Source organism: Bos indicus, chromosome 1 (assembly GCF_029378745.1).
Source record: "Bos indicus isolate NIAB-ARS_2022 breed Sahiwal x Tharparkar chromosome 1, NIAB-ARS_B.indTharparkar_mat_pri_1.0, whole genome shotgun sequence".
In the NCBI taxonomy this organism is placed as follows: domain Eukaryota; kingdom Metazoa; phylum Chordata; class Mammalia; order Artiodactyla; family Bovidae; genus Bos; species Bos indicus.
Window position 1 is genome coordinate 127,271,354 of NC_091760.1, and position 21,810 is coordinate 127,293,163.

General features: G+C 38.2%; 1 protein-coding gene across 8 annotated transcripts in view; it reads left to right on the plus strand.

Moving 5' to 3' along the window:
• Positions 1–21,810, plus strand: part of TFDP2 (transcription factor Dp-2) — a 206,409-nt gene that overhangs the window by 74,600 nt on the left and 109,999 nt on the right. The window contains exon 4 of one of the 8 annotated variants that reach the window (XM_070793827.1): positions 15,361–15,439. The exons of the other annotated variants lie outside the window; for them this stretch is intronic. The gene's annotated coding sequence lies outside the window, so the exon portion shown is untranslated. The remainder of the gene's footprint in view (positions 1–15,360; positions 15,440–21,810) is intronic. 8 annotated transcript variants of the gene reach the window in all.

Sequence of the window (21,810 nt, forward strand, 5' to 3'; positions counted from 1 at the left end):
AGCATCTACATTCAAATCTTATTTCCACTTGGCCCATAAAACTCTAATACTCTCTGCTCACCCCTGTTGCAGTATTTATCACACTGAACGTTAATTACTGATTTATTTATTGGTCCCCACCTAATTCCATGAAGTCAGAGAGTTTTTATTAGTCATTGTTGTTCCTCTAGGATAGATATTTCAAAGTAGCCATCCCAAATTGGAACTTTGTTTATGTCTTTCCTTTGACCTATAATCCCTTTGGCCACTGGGCAAATTCCTCTGTACTGTTTAAAGTCTATCTGTGAATTCCTCTGTACCTCCTTGTCACTGTGCCACCTTTGTGTTAACCTTTGGACCCTGCACATATTTTATTCTTGTCCTTATCACATAATATTGTATTTCTTTATATGATTCTCCATTTCTTTTAATAGACTGAGCTCTTTAAGCTCAGAGTTCATATTTTTGTCTTTAGAGTCTAGCTTAGCATCTAGTACAATTATACATACCCAGTAAATTTTTTAAATTATTTTTTACTGAAATACAGTTAATTTACAATACTGTGTTAGTTTCTGGTATACATCCAAGTGATTCAGTTATAAATATGTTATTTTTAAGAAACCTTCAGTGTTTTTTGAAGCAAAGCATTAAGGTATTCAATGAGGAAGGTTTCTGAGCTTTTTGTCTTAGGGCATCTGTCTCAGAGTTGGAGGTCTAAAAGTTACTTAATTAGTTAAGAACAAACCTGAAGATCATTGTATTCTGTCATAACCATGCAAATAGCAGATGATTTAAAAGCAGTTGTTATTTTTTAAAATGAGAGAAAAAGATACTGTAACTCAGGGCTTTATTATCTATGATGTTGAAAGCCCAGTGGCACCTTTGTGGAGATCAGGGAGTCCTCCCTTATCTGGGAGGCACATGCTGTTTCTTGGGCTATAAGAAGTGGTTCTAGCAAGGGAAAGAGGCCATATTTGCCCATAAGCTATATGCTGTCCTCCAGCAGCTGCCAGATCAGCAGCTGCTGTGGGCTGATGTGTGATAGATGAAACCTGCCCCATATCCTCCTCTTGTTCCTTGATGTCCTTGGCAGAGCAGTGCCACCTTGCCACCTCCTTCTTTTGCTTAGACATCAAATTTAAAATATGCATGTCTCTTACTGACGGCCAGTTCCACACCATCCAAGAGATTGCAGTAGCTTCCATCTATTGCAATGTCAGCCTATTAAAAGGAACACAGCCTATTAAAAGGATCCCCTCAAAGGAGGGGATCAATTCAGGTCAGTCACTCAGTTGTGTCCAACTCTTTGTGATCCATGGGGTCACATGCAGCATGCCAGGCTTCCCTGTCCATCACCAATTCCTGGAGTTTACTCAAACTCACGGCAATTGAGTTGGTGATGCCATCCAACCATCTCATCTTCTGTTGTCCCCTTCTCCTCCCACCTTCTATCTTTCCCAGCATCAGGGTCTTTTCCACTGAGTCAGTTCTTTGCATCAGGTGGCCAAATTATTGGAGTTTCAGCTTCAGCATCAGTCCTTCAATGAATACTCAGGACTGATTTCCATTAGGGTGGACTGGTTTGATCTCCTTGCAGTGCACGGGACTCTCAAGAGTACCAACAGTACAGATCAAAAGCATCGATTCTTTGGTGCTTGGCAGAGCACCAATTCTTTGGTGCAGTTTTCTTTATAGTCCTACTCTCACATCCATACATGTCTACTGGAAAAACCATAACTTTGACTAGAAGGACCTTTGTCAGCAAAGTAATGTCTCTCCTTTTTAATATGCTATCTAGGTTAGTCATAACTTTTCTTCCAGGGAGCAAGTGTCTTTGAATTTCATGGCTGCAGTCACCATCTGCAGTGATTTTGGAGCCCAAGAAAATAAACTTGGTCACTATTTCCATTGTTTCCTCATCTATTTTCCATGAAGTGATGGGACCAGAAGTCATGATTTTAGTTTTCTGAGTGTTGAGTTTTAAGCGAACTTTTTCACTCTGCTCTTTCACTTTTATCAATAGGCTCTTTAGTTCTTCTTTTCTTTCTGCCATAAGGGTGGTATCATCTGCATATCTGAGGTTATTAATATTTCTCCCAGCAATCTTGATTCTAGCCTGTGCTTCATCGAGTCCAGCATTTCTCATAATGTACTCTGCATATAAGTTAAATAAGCAGGGTGACAATAAACAGCCTTGACATACTCCTTTCCTGATTTGGAACCAGTCTGTTCCATGTCCAGTTCTAACTTGCTTCTTGACCTGCATACGGATTTCTCAGGAGGCAGGTCAGGTGGTCTGGTATTCCCATCTCTTTCAGAATTTTCCACAGTTTGTTGTGATCCACACAGTCAAAGGCTTTGGTGTAGTCAATAAAGCAGAAGTAGCTGGTTTTCTGGAACTCTCTTGCTTTTTCTGTGATCCAGCAGTTGTTGGCAATTTGATCTCTGGTTCCTCTGCCAGCTTGAACATCTGGAATTTCACAGTTCACGTACTGTTGAAGCCTGGGTTGGAGGATTTTGAGCATTACTGTGCTAGTGTGTGAGGTGAGTACACTTGTGTGGTAGTTTGAGCATTCTTTGGCATTGCCTTTCTTTGGGATCGGAATGAAAACTGACCTTTTCCAGTCCTGTAGCCACTGCTGAGTTTTCCAAATTTGCTGGCATATTGAGTGCAGCACTTTCACAGCATCATCTTTCAGGATTTGAAATAGCTCAACTGGAATTCTATCACCTCCACTAGCATTGTTCATATTGATGCTTCCTAAGGCCCACTTGACTTCGCACTCCAGGATGTCTGGCTCTGGGTAAGTGATCATACCATCGTGATTATCTTGGTCATGAAGATCTTTTTTGTACAGTTCTTCTGTGTATTCTTGCCACCTCTTCTTAATATCTTCTGATTCTGTGAAGTCCATACCATTTCTGTCCTTTATCGAGCCCATCTTTGCGTGAAGTGTTCCCTTGGTATCTTTGATTTTCTTGAAGAGATCTCTAGTCTACCACAGGATAATCAGAATCCTTCTATGGAGGCAGATGGCACCCCACTCCAGTACTGTTGCCGGGAAAATCCCATGGATGGAGGAGCCTGGTAGGCTGCAGTCCATGGGGTTGCTAAGAGTCAGACATGACTGAGCGACTTCACTTTCACTTTCCACTTTCATGCATTGGAGAAGGAAATGGCAACCCACTCCAGTGTTCTTGCCTGGAGAATCCCATGGACGGAGAAGCCTGATAGGCTGCAGTCCATAGGGTCGCACAGAGTCAGACACAGCTGAAGCGACTTAGCAGCAGCAGCAGCAGCATGGAGGCAGAACTAGCAGAAAAGGTAAGAGAAAGCAAGAAAGGGGAATGGAGACTTAAGAGGGTATAGTTACAGCACAGAGAAAGTTGTTTTGGACCTAAAAATATATTCAAAATCCTTAAATCTAAGGAAGATTGAAAATAAAATATGGCAAAAATGTACTCTAAACAGAACAATATCAATAGCAAATGAATATACTAATAGCATCAAGCTGTTAAAAGGACGAAGAGAATTATGCATTGTGACAAAAGGAACAGGAATCCAATTTTCAGAAAATGAGCAAAACTTGTGAATAAACTGTTCACAGAAGAATATTAAGGGTTCTTAATACATGAAAAGGCACTATACCTAATTCATAAACCATACTTAATTTAAAATTACACTGATTTTACCATTTTTCACTCTTTAAGATTGGAGAGTATTAAGAAATTTGATAGAACACTGTTGTCAAGGGTGTAGGATCATATGCTATCTTATACTGCTGGTGAGAGCATAACCTTTACGGGAAGCAGTTTCATGCTATTTATTAATTTTACGTTCACATTTCCTTTGAGCAACCCGTCTCTTTTTAGGAATGCATTCTACTGATATGCTTGTAAATTTAGGAAATAACACTTAATCTTTGCAGTATTGTGTGTATAGCAAAATACTGGCAACACTGTAAATCCTTCAGTAAAGTGAAGTGAAGTCGCTCAGTTGTGTCTGACCCTTTGTGACCTGTGGACTGTAGCCCACCAGGTTCCTCCATCCATGGGATTCTCCAGGCAAGAATACTGGAGTGGGTTGCCATTTCCTTCTCCAGGGGATCTTCCCGATCCAGGGATCAAACCCAGGTCTCCTGCATTGCAGGCAGGAGACCTTTAACCTCTGAGCCACCAGGGAAGCCCAGTAAGATCTAGTTAAATAAATTATGTTCAATACATATAATAGAATATTACACAGATGTAAAATTGGCAGTGAGAAAGCTATGTATGAATATACAATGTCTGCAGAGAAACACTAATGGAATGTACAGAGCAATGTGCTGAATAACCATTTGTTTAAGAAGAAGCGATAGACAAACGTGTGATATAAAGGTAGACACAAATAATACATGAAGAGACTTGACATTCCACTTGAATCCCCAGTAATCAAAGCAGTGTGGTATCAACAAAATAAGAAAATCGGTCAATGGAATGGAACAGAGAGCCCAGAAGAAGACTTACACAAATACGTTCAACTCAACTTTGACAAAGGAGCAAAGGCAGTTAAAGGGAGAAGGGAGAGTCTTTTCAACAAATGAGGTTGGAACAACTAGATATTCACCTGAGGGAAAAAAAAAGAATTCAGACACAGACTATCACAAAGTCAACTCAAAATTTATCATAGACCTAAATGTACACCTTAAAACTCCTAGAAGAAAAACAAAAGAAAATCTAACTGATCTTCAGTGTGGTAATGACTTTTTAGATACAACACAAAAAAGCATGATCCATGAAAGAATAAATTGGGCTTTAATGTTGGATTTCATTAAAAATAAAACTTCTCTGTGAAAGATAACATTTCTCTAACTACCAGATAAGGAATGTCAAGTCTCTGTCTATCGTTATATTATACATGTTTTGGGTGATATCAGTCCTCCAAGCTTTCTTTAATATTGTGTTGACTATTCTGGGTCTTTTGCCTTTCCATGTAAACTTTAGAATCAGTTTGTTGATATCCACAAAGTAACTTACTGGGATTTTAGTTGAGATTGCATTGAGTCTGTAACTCAGGTTGGGAATAACTGACACCTTGATGATATTGATTCTTCTATTCATGAACATGGACTTATCTTTCCATTAGTTAGATCTCTGATTTCTTTCATCACAATTTGATAGTTTTCCACATATAGATCTTATACATAAGTAGTGGTTGTATCCTTAAATATTTCATTTTTGGTGCTAATGTAAATGGCTTTGTATTTTTAGTTTTAAATATCAATTATACATTGCTGGTATATAAGAAAGTAGTTGACTTTTATACATTAGCCTCGAATCTTTTAATCTTGCTATAGTCATGCATTATGTTCAGTTTTTTAAATGGTATTTTAAATTTCAATTTCCAGTTTTTCTCTGCTAGTATGTAGACACTGTTGGTTTTTATACTTTTTTGTTACCTGCTGCCTTGTGAAACTTAATTTTTGTAACTCTTACAGATTCTTTAGGACTTTCCACACATACTGTCATGTGATCTGTAAATAAAATTAGTTTAACTTTTCCTTTCCAATTTTTATTTCTTTTTCTTTGTTAATGTCACTGATTAGGACTTCTAGTTCAAGATTGAGCAGAAATGGTGAGAACAGAAATTCTTGCCTTGTTCCTGCTCTTAGGAGGAAATTATGAAATCTTTTTTTTTTTTTTTTTTTTTAAGTCTTTTATTATGTTAGCGGGGCTTCCCAGGTGGCTGAATGGTAAAGAATCCACCTGCCAGTGCAGGAGATGTGGATTCCATTGCTGGGTTGGGAAGGTCCACGGGAGGAGGAAATGGCAACCTATACCATTGTTCTTGCCAAGGAAGTCCCATGGGCAGAGGAGCCTGGCTGGCTATAGTCTGCAGGGTCACAAAAGAGTCAGACACGACTTAAGGACTAAACAACAAAACATGATGTTAGCTGAGGAGTTTTTATAGCTGCCCTGCATCGGGTTGAGTAGATCTCCCTTCTAAGTTTTTCGAGTGCTTTGATAATGAGTGGTTGTTGGATTTTGTGAAATGTCTTTTTCTGCACCTATTGTAGTGATTATATGGTGGGATCTTTTTAGCCTTGAATTTGGTGAATTACATTGACTTCTACATGTCACAAAAACTTTGAATTCTCTACAGAAACACCACCTAATTTTGAGGGAAGCTTATGAATTATCTATTTGGAGAACATTAGAGCCTGTTTTATACTATTTTTAATCCCGTATAATCTAGAGATGATTCCGGAGTGTAGCAGGAGGGAACCAATTGAGGTTAGAGTACATACATTTATAAAGAACCAGTTATTCAAGTTTTATGACATTTTTTGAAAAGATTTTCACAGCCTGGGAACAGAAATAAAAGAAAGCAAACTTGTGGGCAAGGCAGTAAGAACAGAAGGAATTCGGAGTTTTCCCAAAAGTGTTGTTGGAATGGCTCCTTGTAGGGACCATATGAATGCATGTTTGCCAAGAAGGGAACATGAGAACTTCATTTTCTTGATGAGCAAAACTTTAAAAGGAACTAGAAAGGTGAAAGGGTCAGTAACTGGTGTTACAGATTATTTCAGTGCTCAAAATGTTACAGGTAGAGTAGCTTGTATATTTTGGAATCATATGGTTAATTGAAGGTGCTGTTAATATTTGCCACTGTTCTTTTTTTTTTTTTAATTTCACAAGTTTAGGTACTCATATCTAGTAAGCTTTTGTTTTATTTTGTATTACTTTACACAGTAGGTATAAGCAACATTTGGTTGCTATTTTCTATAAAAATTCTTTGGCAGGCTTCTAAATCTGAGGTCACATTAGGGTAAGTTTGGCTTCTTTTGCTGTGTGGGGCTTAGTGAGAGATTATATTTTAATAAACACAGTGAATGGTTCTGGCTTTGCCTTTTGAATCTGAGTTTGGTTTCAGGATGTTTAAAAATATCTTACTGGTCTGATAATAGACAACTAACCCATTCTGCAAGTAGTTTTATTGACCTGTTCAGTTCAGCAGCTTGCTTTTTCCCGTAGGACCAGTGTCATCTGATCTTTTTCTCTCTTGTATTTTTCCTGTTTATCTGCAAGTTTTATTTAAAGAATTGTGGTTACTATAGGTGACTCAGACAGTGAAGAATCCGCCTGCCGTGCAGGAGACCCGGGTTTGATCCCTGGGTTGGGAAGATCCCTCGGAGAAGGAAATGGCAACCCACTCCAGTATTCTTTCTTGGAGAATCCCATGGACAGAGGAGCCTGGTGAGCTGCAGTCCATGGGTTCCCAAAGAATTTTACACAGCTGAGTGACTAACACTTTCCCTTTAATTTACCATACTACATAATTAAATACTAAAATAAGAATCTTTTAGAAACAAAGTTTGAGTTCCTGATTTAAAACAGAAAATAAAGGAAAAAGTAAAATGTTTAAAATAGGCTGTGTTTGCTCCATCTTTTATCTTCCTGTTAGCTGCTTTCACAATGAATATTGTGGTTAGGTAGAATTACATAACTTTGTTCTGTGTTTTGATTGCATGTTGCAGATTTATAAATGATTTTGATAACAGTATATTGCACCTGAGACCCAATAAAATGGCTTTTCCCCCCATTTTAAATATAAATTTGTGCTCTCTATTCCGATAGTTAATGTAGGTTGCTTTATTTTAGAGCATGACATGATGATCTTATTTTTTACATTTTGAAATACCCAGTTACTGTTTCTTAGGAAAGGATAATAAACTGACATCATTCTTTTTGGGGGAAAGAATATCTGCAGTCTTGTTTCTGAAGTATTTCAAAATCTGTCTTCAGTGAATCAGCTTGTACCTCAGTTGGCAGAGTAGAATACTGTTGATGTTAAAAGGTCTTTCTTTTTGTGATTGCTTATTTGCTTAGTTGTTGGAAAATGGAGTTGATCTAAGTGCCTGTTTTTATTTCCTATTCCCATATGGCCCATGTCTTCTAGAGGAAAACTGCTCCAGGGTTAGCCCTGTTGCTTATTACTGGTAACAGTTATTGGTACTGGTTAATTTCAAACCTACTGCACTAAGGGAAGAAGATGATTTTGCTTGCCACTTGGAATTTAGTTCTAAAATCAACCTCTTAAATGCTTTCTTTCTCTGAATTTCCCCATTTAACTTGTTTATGACCAACATAAAATTTGCATGAGTTGCCAAATCCAAGGCAAAATATCAAAAAGGATGCTGTAAAGCTGTTTAGCAGCTTAGTTGCCAACACAGTGTTTTTAAAGTTAAAACTAGCAATTTAAATTGCAAATGTTATTTAGGAAAGGTTAAATTGCCTTTTCTGACATTTACCCTGGCTTCTCCTCATTTTTATAAACTACATAGTAAATAAAAGTGGTAGCTAAAATACTCTTTTTTTAAAGCTATATGTGTCTTTAAGGAAACACTAAATAGGAAAGCTATTAATAAAAATTGCTAAACATTTACTCATTGTATTTCTTTAGAATTTTTTTTTTAATTCATCCTAATGGAAACACATTGTATTTTGCTTCATGTTGCTAAGTAAGTTTGGTATATTTTAGAAGGCACAGGTTTTAGAACTGTTGAAGCACAGCTTCAAATTTCAGCTTTGCTATTTACTAGGCCTACAATTGATAACACAGAAAATATACTACAACTCTTTGATTTTCACACTTGTGCTTTTGTGATCATAATGCCTACCTCAGAGGGATTATGTTTCCTCATTTGACTCCAATATGTAAAGCTTTATGCATAATACTTAGCATGTATTGGGTACTCAATCAAATATTAATTCTCTTCTCCTTTACTTCCTTCATTGTTCCTTTGATGTTTGAACCTTTCTTTATCATTGTATCAGATATGTTGAAAATATCCGCCAGTTGCTAGTTAAATTATTGAAAAAGACCAGCCTGAATAAATTACAAGCTATATTTTGAAGGAAAAGGAAATTGCTACTAGGCTTTATTGGTAATACAAATTGCTTCTTTCATTTTCTGCTTGTGAAACTAATTAAATCCAATTTTTTGCATATCTCAGAGTAAGCTGGGAACTCTCTCATCATCCCTTTCTCTGACATTCTTTGGTGAGTCCGTTTGGGACCCATTAAAGTATGACAAGTAGCATGACCGACACGTAGACACGCAGATCACGAACGTAGTGGAAGTGGAACAGAAGATGGAAACACCTAACATGAAGGCCCTCAGTCTCCCAGAGGAGCAAAATAGCAATTAGAATAATAGTTTCAAAAAACTTGTCTTTTTTCCGTTCCCTGATTATTAGTGATGATGTTTTCTTAGAATGCCTGGAGGTTTGGAGTGCTGTAGTCTAGTCGTCATTACATTTTAGCAAGTAGCGGAATCACCTAGAGGGCATCTTATAAAGATGACCTCCAGAGTTTCTGATTCAGTAGGTCTGGGGTTGGGGCTGAGAATTCATATTTCTAACAGGTTCCTAGGTGAAGTTGCTACCCCTGTGCTGTAAGGGTATGGAGAAGAAGTCCCCCACTTGTTAAGCAAGAGACTGATTTTTCTGCCTGAGATTTTTCACTGAATTTAGAAAACCTTTTTTTTCTTCTCTCAGTACTTTCTGTGTGTCTAGTACTGAGATATCCTCAAGCCTCATGTGTCTTACACTTTCAGACCATGAATTTTTGCTTAACTAAGGGACTCCACTAAGGAGCAGTTCTAAAAGAAAAGACTAACGAAGAAAGGGGGATAGGCTATCCATTTTATTTCCCCCACCCCCCACACCATTTTGTTGCTTATTCAAACCTCTGTCTTCATGTTATAGCAATAGTTTATCTTTTGCTGATTTTAATGCAAAAACATTGGCTCTTGTAATTCTGTCTCTAAGTATCTCTCCTAAGTATCCAGCCTGGCATGCTGCAGTCCATGGGGTCCTGAAGAGTCAGACAGGACTGAGCGACTCAACAAAGTATCTGTCCTAAGGAAGTAAATTTTGACTAACAATTAATACAGACAAAGATAGAGATATTTATCATAGCGTTATTTATAAATAACAAAAAGAAGCTCACACACAGAAGTGTATTATTACTAGGTGATTTTTAAAGAAAGTTATGTATGTTTGCATAAGATAGCTAATTTTGTAGTCAGATTTTGCCTATGAAGCAAAACATTTTAAAGATAGAAAATGCTTAATACACATAATTATTTTATGTAGGGATGTTTTGATATAATTTAACCTCTCACATTTAAGTAAAATTGCATGTATTATGTGTTCTTAACTATATGACTGAAGGTCCAATACTTGGCTACCTGATGCAGAGCCGACTTACTGGAAAAAAACCTGATGCTGGGAAAGATTAAGGGCAAGAGGAGAAGGGAATAGCAGAAGATGAGATGGTTAGATAACATCACAGACTTCAATGGACATGAATTTGAGCAAACTCCAGGAGATAGTGAAGGACAGGGAAGCCTGGTGTGATGTAGTCCATGGGGTCACAAAGAGTCAGACACTACTTAGTGACTAAGCAACAACAGACTATATGACATAGAAAAAAATGAGGAAATATATCAAATTACAAGTATCTTTTAAAAGTGGGATAATGATTGATTGGTTCTATATATTCTTTTCTGCAGTTAGTAATACATCCATAATAGGTATTTACTTTTCTAATGAAGATATTCATGTCATATATGTATGTATGTGTATATATATTTCACGTTTTAGTTGAAATATATAGAGAAAAGTACAAATACAGGTGTATAGCCCAGTGAAATTTTTTTAGTATTTATTTCTTTGGCTGCCTTGGGTCTTAGTTGTGGCATGAGGGGTCTTCAGTCGCTGTGCGTGGATTCTCCAGTTGTGGTGTGTGGGTTCAGAAGTGTACAGGCTCAGTTGTTGCAGTGTGCAGGCTTAGTTGCTCTGTGGCACGTGGAATCTTAGTTCCCGGACCAAGAATCAAACCCATGTTCCCTGCATTGCAAGGTGGATTTTTAACCCCTGGACCACCAGGGAAGTCCCAGCTCAGTGAAATTTCACAAACCAGCACTTGAAACTAGAAGCAACATGCCAGCACCCTCGAAGCATGCTTTATGCTCACTTTGAAGGCTAAGTGCTATCTTGACTTCTGACAGGATAAGCTATTTTTGTCTGTTTGGTGCTTTACATATGAAATCATAAGACATTTATTCTTTCTGACTTGGTTTTCTTTCTCAGCATGCTTGTGTGTTCATACTGGATGTAGTTGTTATTGATCCTTTCTCATTGCTATGTAATATTTCATTATGTAACCAAACCATTATTTACTTATTTATTCTAATGCAGTTGGGCATTTGGGGTAGTTTTCAGTTTGGGATATTAGTAACGTCACAGACTTTCTAGTTCATGTCCTTTGCTGGTTTGCTGTAGGGCATATTCCTAGGACTGGAATTGTTTGGTTGATGTAGACAGACACTCAGCTTTAGTAGATACTTCTAGAATGACTTTTACCAGTTTATACTTCCACCAGTGGTATATGAAGATTCCTTGTAGCTCATATCCTTGCCAATACTTGATATTTCTCATCTTTTTCCTTATACTCAGTCCGGTGGATGTGTAGTGATAATATACTGTGGTTTCAATTTGCATTTCCCTGATGACTAATGAAGTGATGAATCTTTTCCTTATTTTTGGTTGTAAATTATGGTGAAACAGTGTTGTAGTATGCAATTCTGTATCAGATACATTTTAGCTTTATTCCAGAGAACAGGTATACAACAAATATTTTAGTAGTATTTATACATTAAAAGGTCCGTCTAGTCAGGGCTATGGTTTTTCCAGTGGTCATGTATGGATGTGAGAGTTGGACTGTGAAGAAAGCTGAGCGCCAAAGAATTGATGCTTTTGAACTGTGTTGTTGGAGAAGACTCTTGAGAGTCCCTTGGACTGCAAGGAGATCCAACCAGTCCATTCTGAAGGAGATCAGCCCTGGGATTTCTTTGGAATGATGCTAAAGCTGAAACTCCAGTACTTTGGGCACCTCATGAGAAGAGTTGACTCATTGGAAAAGACTCTGATGCTGGGGGGGGATTGGGGGCAGGAGGAGAAGGGGACGACAGAGGATGAGATGGCTGGATGGCATCACTGACTTAATGGACGTGAGTCTGAGTGAACTCTGGGAGTTGGTGATGGACAGGGAGGCCTGGCATGCTGCGATTCATGGAGTCGCAAAGAGTCGGACACGACTGAGCGACTGAACTGAACTGACTGATACATTAAAAGATATAGCCCAAACAACTCATCAAAAAATGAGAAGACCTAAGGAGACATTTCTCCAAAGAAGACATATAGATGGCCAGCAGGCATGTGAAAAAATGCTCAACATTGCATATTATTAGAGAAATGCAAATCAGAACCATAATGACGTATCACCTCACACTGGTTAGAATGACTATCATCAAAAAGCCTATAAATAATAATGCTGGAGATTGTGGGGAAAAAAGGGAACCCTTCTGCACTGTTGGTATGAATATGCATTGGTGTAGCCACTATTAAAAATAGGATGGAGTTTCCTTTAAAAACTAAAAATAGAGCTACCACATGATCCCACGATCCTATTCCTGGGTGTACATCTGGAAAAAATGAAAACTCTATAGTTTGAAAAGATATATGCACCCCAGTGTTCACAAAAGGGCTGTTTACAATAGCCAAGACATGGAAACAACCCAAGTGCCCATCAATAGATAATTAGCTTAAGAAGATGTGGTGTGTGTATATGTATATATACATACATATGTATGGGGAATTATACCCTATATCTTATAATAACATAATGGAATATTATCTTGAGTGGGTGTGTGTATGTATACACATACCCATTCATAGACACACACAATGAAATATCAGAAAAAAGAATGAAATATTGCCATTTGCAGCAGCATGGATCTAGAGAATATTATCCTTAGTGAAGTAAGTTAGACAAAGACAAAACTTAATGATATCACTTATATGTGGAATCTGAAAAATAATACAAATGAGTTTATATACAAAACAGATACAGGCTCACAGACATAGAAAACAAACTTATGGTTACCAAATGATAGAGGGAGAAGGAGGGGGAATTAGGAGTATAAGATTAACAGACACAAAGTACTGTACATAAAATAGGTAAGCAAAAGGACTTACTATATAGCACAAGGAATTATTGGAGTAGGAAATGACAACCCATTCCAGTATTCTTGCCTGGGAAATCCCATGGACAGAGGAGCCTGGCAGGTTATAGTCCATGGGATCGTAAAGAGTCGGACACAACTGAGCGCACATACACAAGGAATTATACCCAATATCTTATAACATATAATGGAATATTTTTTAAAAAACCTAAACTACTAGCTGTATACCTGAAACTAATGCAATACTGTAAATCAGCAGAACTTCAATTTAAAAAAGGTGGGTTTATAACCAGAGCCAAGGTCATGGATGTGAATCTTTTAAATGCTATACTCTTCATACTTGAAGTGTTAAATATGACTCAAGTATTAACGTAACGTCCTATAACATGACATCTAATGAGATTTGGTTTGAGTCTGTCAAGGGTATTTTTGTATTTGAATTTGATTTTCCTTGTAACTTCTACAATTTTCTCATATGAAAATTCTTTAGTAGAATGAGTTTTTTGGCAAAGACAGATGAGTAAGTTAGTAAGTTGGCAATTTAACCTGGAACATTGCTAGATTCAAAATAATATTTTTAAAGCACTACACAAATTTTTGTATTACTTTTAGAGCTGTGATAATTTTGAAATGTTCTTATCATATTGATTTTCTTTTTGTTTGATCCACTAATACTTTTATTCCTAATTCTTCAATTCATTCCCTTTTTCCTATTTGCTGCATCTTTAGAACAAGGTGGAAAGCACAAAATAATCAAAAAATGTACAAAAAATCCAGTTTATATATATATAATGTGTAATATGTAAATTATATACATATATATGTATAATCTTTTTAGCCTCCTTGGTACTTTCAAATTATATTGTAATGGCAGGCTTTTGAGACAAAATAGGGCTTGTATCCAGTGCAGTTCTAGGAAGTGACTCATAGGGACTTAATATCTATTGAATGGATGAAACAAAGACAAAATTCCATTGTCAAGTTTTTTCTTTTCAGGTTTTGTTGGGCTTTTCACTTGTCCCTTCCCCTCCAATTTTGGATCTTTAGTTTAAAAGTGGTATTTGGGATGAGTAAGAGAAAATTGTTATTAGTAGAATTTTTTAAAGTGGAACTTTCTCTCCAGATAACCCCATTGACAAATCAGAGACAGAAAGGTAAAATTGTGAAATCACAGAAGATATTATGCATTTTAATGATTTTTTTTTTTTTTGGTAGTTCTAATTTTGGGAGAATCTACTCAAATGCCCATGAAAATAAAAAATAAACTTAATGTTATTGTAATGTTAATTAAGATGTATCAGTGAAATAAATTTTACAATGTATATTGACTGCTTTTGAACAAAGAGAACTAAGGAAAACCAATGCTTTAAGAGGAGGAAATAAAAGAAAGTCTAAATATGAGGAAAGAAAGCTGGAGGCTGAGAGATCAGAAACAATGAAACTGTAACCAGCATCTGTTCTCCTAGACGATAAAGAAGCGTTTTGTGTTGAATGTTTTTTCCCTCCACTCTCCAATACTTTGGATCACAGAATTTCACAGTGTATTGTATTAGAAAAAACAGCTAATCCTCTTGAAATTGTTGATTATTTGCTGCCAGTTTTTAAAGCTTGCCTTGGTTTTTGGTTCCAGATTATTATTCCTCACAATGAACCAACCCAATTGTTGAGAAGCATTGGATATAGTCATTGGAAAATCATAACCATATGTGTTAAGAGTGGCTCCAAGGAAAATGCATAAGGCTTAGGCCTGAAACTTAGTTCTTTGTTTAATGTGTGTTTCAATTTTATATAATTGATCAGATCAAACATATAAAACTGCTACTTAATTCTGTATAAAAGTTTCTAAATAGCTGTTGCTTTATTCTGTAATATCAGATACTTAAATTCAAAGATATTCTAGATTTGATTTGTTTTGATTGCTGTATTCTATCATGGATTGGTATCCCAAGGTAATTTTTAAATGAATTGGATATTTAAAAAATATTATACCTGAAACTAATATAATATTGTAAAACAACTGACTTAAATAAAATAAATTTTAAAAGCCTACTTAATATTAATTTACCTAGAAGTTTCTAGAAAACATGGGTTAAATGAGACATTATTTAGATGAGTGAATTGTACTAGCCTGCAGAGGTAAACTTCTCCCCCCACCCCGCCCAAACTTACTTGTTTTTAATTGAAGGAAAATTGCTTCACAATACTGCATTGGCCTCTGCCGTACATCAACATGAGCCAGCCATATGTATACACGTGTCCCCTTCCTCTTTAACCTCCCTTTCACCTCCCACTCCCTCTCACCCCTCCAGGTTGTTACAGAGCCCCAGTTTGAGTTCCCTGAGTCATATGGCAAATTCCCATTGGCTATTTATTTTACACATGGTTGAGGTAAGGTTTTTAAGGCAATGTCCTTATCTTACTTTCTTTGCAATTTGAATTGGGGATCTTATTAAGATAATCGTGACTGTTTTGCAAACCATAAAGAGAAAAGTAACATCTGATATATGTGGAACACAGACTTTAAAGGATTCCAACTTTAAAGGATTTCAACATTAACTCACACTAAGCTCAGTTGAACTGGCCTGAGGAATAAGGTGTCATCGTAGCATCTGAACTCTGAGATGGTTTGGATAGAAAACCGTATTATAAAACCTAAGGGGATTGAGTCTGGGGGCTGTGGTTAAAAAAAACAAACAAACAAACTTCTAACATCTCTCTGTAGCCTCGTTTAGTTCTGCAGTTATTACTCACTCCCTTGCAACTCATCCTGTATTTTTAGAAAAGGGAGGAAATATTTTTTTTCTTCATATTAGATTCAGTCACTTAATCTATTGGAATAAAATCATTTATGAAGAAAATCATAAAATTCATAACACTCAAATTACTTCAGCAAAGTACTCTTTGAAATTCTTGATTTAGTTGATTAACCACAGTTCTCAGCTCTTCAGTTGCATGTTATCTTTAAGTTTCAGAAATTCCTTTCTGGGTGGGGGAGTCAAAACAACTCACCCAGGAGCAATCTATTTTCTTGGTTGGCAGAGCAGTGTCAGTTCTTAACATAGGTTGAAATCAAGCTGAGAACCAAGATTTGGAGTTTTCCTAGCTTTTACTCTTATTTTGCTTGTTTCTGTTTTCATACAATTCCCTGAAGCAATTAAGCTGATCTCAGGAAAATATTTTTTACTTTGTAAGTTTTGAAAGATCTTTTAAAATTATTTTGTTTCAGAAAGGATAGGCTGTCGTGAATAAGCTTTGTTACCCCGTGGAGGCTGTGGAAATACACCATTCAGATCTATTGGAGGCAGGCGTAACTGACTGACAGTGGCAGCTGTGACCCCTCTGGATCCACCACCTCATTCTCACTGAGGCCACCCAGACTAACTGTGACTGCTCTCAGCCACGGATGAGTGCAACGGGGTACTAGCGTAGGCCCATTCTTACAGGGTACAGAACTCCTCTGGTGGTCACAGCATTTCTCTGGCTGCATAGCAAATTACCCTGAAGCCTTTTGTTATTGTGTTAGTCGCTCAGTTGTGTCTGACTGTGCCACCCCATGGAGTATACCCCCGCCAGGCTCCTCTGTCCATGGGATTTCCCAGACAAGAATGCTGGAGTGGGTAGCAATTCCCTTCTCTAGGGGATATTCCCAACCCAGGGATTGAACCTGGGTCTCCCACATTGCAGGCAGATTCTCTACTGTCTGAGCCCACTGGGGAAGCTTTACAGGTCACAACAAACATTTATTATCCCACAGAGTTTCAGAGGGCCAGGAGTGACTTCTCTGGGTAATTCTGCCTCAGGGTCTCTTGTAATCAAGCCTTAGGCCAGGGCTGTCTGCATCTGAGGGCTGGGTTGCAGCTGGAACATCTGCTTCCAAGATGACTCACTTAAGTGGCTCTTGGAAGGGCCCTCAGTTCCTCCCTGGCTGTTGTCAGGGGTTTCAAATCCTTGCTGCACTGGTGTCTCCATGGCTCAGCAACTAATATACATTTTCAGGGTCCAGATTTGTTGGAGATAAGTAATAATTCAGTTTCCATCTTAGGTATCATTTCCTCTAACACCTTTTTAAAGATGATCCCACCTAGGAATGCCAGATAGAGCAAATAAAAATACAAGACAGTATTTGGGACATACTTTCTCTTAAAAGTGTGTTCGTTGTTTATTTGAAATTCAGATTTAACTGGATGACTTGGAGCCCTGCTTCACCCGCTCTGGGTTTAATTTGTCATGTCTGTGCTCCTGTGGAACCCTGTACTGTCCTATTTCTGCATCTGCACTATATTTTAATTGTCTATTTAGTTTTCAGTATCTTTCCACTAGGATGAAACTTCCCTTTGGGTAGGAGCTGTGTCTTGTTTATTTTATTCACTGATGTCTCCCAGTGCCAAGCACTGTGCTTGACCTTTCTAAGTTCTCATTAAATATGCGTAGACCACACAAAGAAGGGAAAACACTTGGCCTTATAATTGTGTGCTTTTTTCCTTCTTCGTTATCATTATCATGATGAATATTAAGGAAATGCTAATTCAAAGAAAGGACTACAGATTCCAGGATTCAAAAACTTGATTTATCACTTTATATACAAACTTTAGTTTCCCCCTCTGATAGATGGAGGTAATACGTTTCCTGCCTGTCTTAGATCATCATATCTGCTTCTTGTTTACCTTAGAAGAAAAACTAAATTTCTTAAGCCTACTATGTTCTAGGAGTAGTGCTAGCTTCAGTAATTGAAAGCTGGGCTTTCATATAGTGGCAGTATGCTTTAAGTAGCGGTAAGGACATGGAATCAGAAGCTCTCAATTTGAATCTTTGCCACATTAAAGTCCCATACTAAAGGGCAAATTAGGGACTTCCCTAGGGGTCCAGTGGCTAAGGCTCCATGCTCCCAGTGCAGGGGGCCTGGGGTTCAATCCCTGGCCAGGGAACTAGATCCCACATGCTGTAACTAAGACCTGGCACAGTCAAATAAAAATAAATATTATTAAAAAAATAAAGGGGAAATTAACTAAATTTTGTTTCAGAATGTCAATTTTCTCATCTCTAAGACAGGATAATAATCTCATCTCTAAAACCGCTAGCTGATGCCTGATAAGGGCAGTTGTGAAGGTTAAGGGGTAAGCGTAGGACCTTGTGCATGTTTCTGGCACATGGCAGTTACACAGCAAATCCCTAATGAAGCTTTTGGGACCCGCCGTATTGTAGTTGCTTGAGTGACTTTGGCTTCTGATTTATAGGCATTCATAATTCCCATTAAGTGTAAATTCTCGGCTGAGCACAAATGCAAAATATCTACTCCTGTGATTTCTCTTATTGAGATGGATTACTATGGCAACAGCACATCAGTAGAGTGAAATTTACTTGTTTTGTATCAGTCTAAAATAGCTAATTTTCCCTTTATGTAGTGCTTGTTGAATCCTGTTCCCAGTGATGGAAGGAACCTCATTGAAGGAACAAAAGTGGATGTGCTTGTGACTGATTTTCTGCCCTGTGGGGACTTTTCTTATATCTTCTACTTAAAAGCCAGAGGATAAACAGGCTCATGAGTTCCCACTTTCTCAGTCTGTGGGGTACTTCTAAAAAATCAAGTTCAAGTGTAAATTTTGGCCCTTTGCTTCTCAGGAGGTTTCTGTTCTTACTGGCCTCACATGCATTAGAATTGCTGGTTATACCACCCCTAGTCTTCAACACTGTCTTCCCCCCAATTTACTCCCATTCATTCTCAGTTTAATGAATAAGGAAACTTTTATCTCGTATAGATTAAATGACTTACTGCAAGTCAACCATGTTGTCAGCTGGGATTTGAATCATGGTATCCTGATTGCATTGCAGTATGCATAGTGCATTCCAGTTGTTTTATTGAATGAGGATTGGGAGCCTGTGGATTGATAGGCTCAGTCCCCAAACAGGGATTGAACCCAGCCCCCGGGCAGTGAAAGGGCTAGGTCCCAGCCTCTGGATCACCAGGGATTCCCCACCTTTTCTGTTTTCATGTGCAGTTTGTCAATTTACAAAAAGTTTGCTTTTTTTTTTACTTCTATTTTAGAAATCTTGTTTAAGCCAGGATTACTAGATTTTTGCTTTTATTTTTTTCTTGGGGTTTCATAGTTTTGACATTTAAATTTAAGCTTGAGGTAAGTTTCAAGTTAAATTTTTATATATGGAGTGAGGTGAGGAGGGAGGTATATCTTTCTTTCATATGCGTAACTGATCATTACAATGTCATTTACTGAAAAGATTATCCTTTCCCATAGAATTGCTTTTTGTTGTTGTTGTTCAATCGCCAAATTGTGTCCAGCTCTTTGAGATCACATAGACAGCAGCATACCAGGCTTCCCTGTCCCTCACATCTCCCAGTGTTTGCCCAAGATCATGTCCATTGAATCAGTGATGCCATCCACTCGTCTCATCCTCTGTCAGCCTTCAGTCTTTCCCAGCATCAGGGTCTTTTCCAATGAGTCAGCTGTTTTCATCAGGTGGCCAAAGTGTTGGAGCTTCAGCTTCAGCATCAGTCCTTCCAAAGAGTATTCAGGGTTGGTATCCTTGAGGATTGACTGATTTGATCTCCTTGCTTTCCAAGGGAGTCTCAAGAGTCTTCTCCAGCCTCACAGTTTGAAAAGTATCAATTCTTCAGTGCTTTGACTTCTTTTATTGTCCAGCTCTCACTTCCATACATGACAACTGGAAAGACCATGCTGCTGCTGCTGCTGCTAAGTTGCTTCAGTCGTGTCCGACTCTGTGCGACCCCATAGACGGCAGCCCACTGTGCTCCCCCGTCCCTGGGATTCTCCAGGCAAGAATACTGGAGTGGGCTGCCACTTCCTTCTCCAATGCGTGAAAGTGAAAGTGAAGTCACTCAGTCGTGTCCGACTCTCAGCGACCCCATGGACTGCAGCCCACCAGGCTCCTCCATCCATGGGATTTTCCAGGCAAGAGTACTGGAGTGGGGTGCCATTGCCTTCTCCATAGCCTTGACTATATGGACCTTTGTCAGCAAAGTGATGTCTTTGCTTTTTAACACACTGTCTAGGTTTGTCGTAGCTTTCCTGCGGAGAAACAATTGTCTTCTAGTTTCATGGCTGCAGTCACCATCTGCATTGACTTTAGAGCCCAAGAAGAGGAAATCTGTCACTGCTTTCACCTTTTCCCTTTCTGTTTGCCATAAAGTGATGGGACCGGATGCCATGATCTTAGTTTTTGGAATGTTGGATTTTAAGACAACTTTTTCATTCTCCTCTTTCACCCTCATTAAGAAGCTGTTTAGTTCCTCCTTGCCTTCTGCTATTTGAGTGATATCATCTGCATATCATCTGAGGTTGTTGATATTTCTCCCAGTAATCTTGATTTCAGCTTATAACTCATTCAGCCCAACATTTCCCATGATGTGCTCTATGTATAAGTTAAATAATCAGGGTGACAAAAAGCCTTGTTATACTCCTTTCTTAATACTGAACCTGTCCGTAGTTTCATACAGCTTTCTAACTATTGCTTCTTAACAAAGAAACAACAGTTAGAATTGCTTTGTACCTTTGTCAAATATCAACTGAGGATTGAGGGTCTGTTTCTCAGTTCCATTAATATTTTGTTTCACTGATTTAAATATTTGTCTTTATGATAGTAACACACTATACTTAGGTACCTCAGTGGTCCTCAAGGGCAGTTTTCCCCCCCTGTGGAATATTTGGTAGTGTCTGGAGGTATTTTTAGTTGTCAAACTTGGAATGTTGAAGATTTGCCTCCGTTAGATGCTGGATGCTGCTCAACAGTCTTCAGTACACAGGACAGTTCTGCATCACAAAGAATTAGCCAGTCCCAAAAGTTAGTAGTGCCAGCGTTGAGAAACTCTGCTAAGCTGTATAGTCTTGAAATCGGGTAGTCTAAGTCCTTCAACTTTGTTCTTTTTCAAAGTTGTTTTGGGTATAGTAAGTCTTGCATTTTAATATCAGTTCACTTCAGTTCAGTTGCTTAGCTGTGTCTGACTCTTTGCGACCCCATGGGCTGCAGCACCCCAGGCTTCCCTGTCCATAACCAATTCCTGGAATTTACTCAAACTCATGTCCATTGAGTTGGTGATGCCATGCAGCCATCTCATCCTCTGTCGTCCCCTTCTCCTCCTGCCTTCTGTCTTTCCCAGCATCAGGATCTTTTCAAATGAGTCAGTTCTTCGCATCAGATGGTCAAAATATTGGAGTTTCAGCTTCAGCATCAGTCCTTCCAATGAATATTCAGGACTGATTTCCTTTAGGATGGACCGGTTGGATCTTCTTGCAGCCCAAGGGACTCTCAACAGTCTTCTCCAACTCCACAGTTCAAAAGCATCAATTCTTGAGTGCTCAGCTTTCTTTATAGTCCAATTCTCACAGCCATGACTACTGGAAAAACCATAGCCTTGACTAGACGGACCTTTGTTGACAAAGTAATGTCTCTGCCTTTTAATAAGCTGTTTAGGTTAGTCATAGCTTGTCTTCCAAGGAGCAAGTCTTTTAATTTCATGGCTGCAGTCACCATCTGCAGTGATTTTGGAGCCCCTCAAAATAAAGTCTGTTACTGTGTCCATTCTTGCCCCATCTATTTGCCATGAAGTGTTGGGCCTAGATGCCATGATCTTAGTTTTCTGAATGTTGAGTTTTAAGCCACTTTTTCACTCTCCTCTTTCACTTTCATTAAGAGGCTCTTAGTTCTTATTCTCTTTCTGCCATAATGTGGTGTCATCTGCATATCTGACGTTGTTGGTATTTCTCCTGGCAATCTTGATTCCAGCT